Source organism: Eleutherodactylus coqui, chromosome 6 (assembly GCF_035609145.1).
Source record: "Eleutherodactylus coqui strain aEleCoq1 chromosome 6, aEleCoq1.hap1, whole genome shotgun sequence".
Lineage (NCBI taxonomy): Eukaryota > Metazoa > Chordata > Amphibia > Anura > Eleutherodactylidae > Eleutherodactylus > Eleutherodactylus coqui.
Genome location: NC_089842.1, coordinates 38,923,036 through 38,924,345, shown reverse-complemented (window position 1 = coordinate 38,924,345; position 1,310 = coordinate 38,923,036).

The window sequence follows — 1,310 nt, the reverse complement described above, 5'->3', positions numbered from 1 at the left end:
TGGCTTCAATTTACCTCTATGTTTTGTAACATAGCATGCTAGAACTAACACCAGTACATAAATACAACACCAGAACTCAGCTCATGATATAACTACAGCACCAGAACCAAGCTCAGTACAGAAATGCAGCCACAGAACAAAGCCCATAACATAAATCCAACCTAAGAACCAAACTCAGTACATAAATAAAACACCAAAAACAAGCACAGTACAGAAAGTAATGGCAAAGTAAGGTTAACCGCTGGCCTATAAGTTTCTACCATGTAAAACTATAACTCCCAGTATAACTTTAACAATGGTAAGAGTGTGCTGGGAGTTGTTTTTTCGCAAACAATATGGGTGACAACAGTAGTGATCAAACACAGAGGGAGAATAAACATGTATATTGAAGTGACTCAGGTCTTCTCTGATTGGAGTCCTTCTCTTGTTCTCCTTTTTTCTTTATCCGCCATGATGACTTCTCCTAGTCACAACTCATCTGTGCAGAGTTTGGTGTCCAAGACTGCCAAGGTGAAACAAGTGTTTCCGGAGCTTAGGGTTTCCATCAGTTACTACAACTTGCTGCACTGCATAGCACTAGCGCTGCGTGCAAACCAAGACTTCTTCCACTCCTGTTTCCATCTTGGTGCTTCAGAAGGAAGAGAAGTGGTTTCCGCACAGCGCCAACGTGTTGTGTCAGTGCTAGTGTGGCAAGTTGTACTGATAGACTGAACACTCAAGCGGCCTTGAACACGTGAACCACACGCCCCAGCTGCGACTGCAAGCTGTCTACGGGGGACTGGTCCAGGGGGCACTTGCCCCTTGCCCCCCAGCCCCTGTATCTGAGCACCCAAAGAGGACCCCCTGGGAAAGGTAAAGCAGGAGATGCTTGTATCCCTGCCACTGTTCTGCTAATGAGCTATATATATATAAAGGTGAAATCCCTCATTGACTGACTCACTGACCGACTGACTCACTGACTCACTGACTCGCCGCTAATTCTCTAACTTCCCATTGTCGTACAAACATGAAATTTGGTAGAAGCATTCTTTAGTTTTTAAATAGGGAAAGTAAAGGTTACACAACTTGATTATTCAATTCTAAGTGCAAAAGTAAGTGCACCCCTACGTAATATACCTAATCTAATTCTCTAACCTCCTGGTGTTGTACAAACGTGAAATTTGGCATGACCATTCTTTAGGTCCTCAATAGGAAAAGCAATGTGGTCGCAACTTGATTATTCAATTCTAAGCGCAAAAGTAACTGACCCCCTATGTAATGTAACTAATAACACAACTGTACCGCACAAATGTGAAATTTACCACAAATAT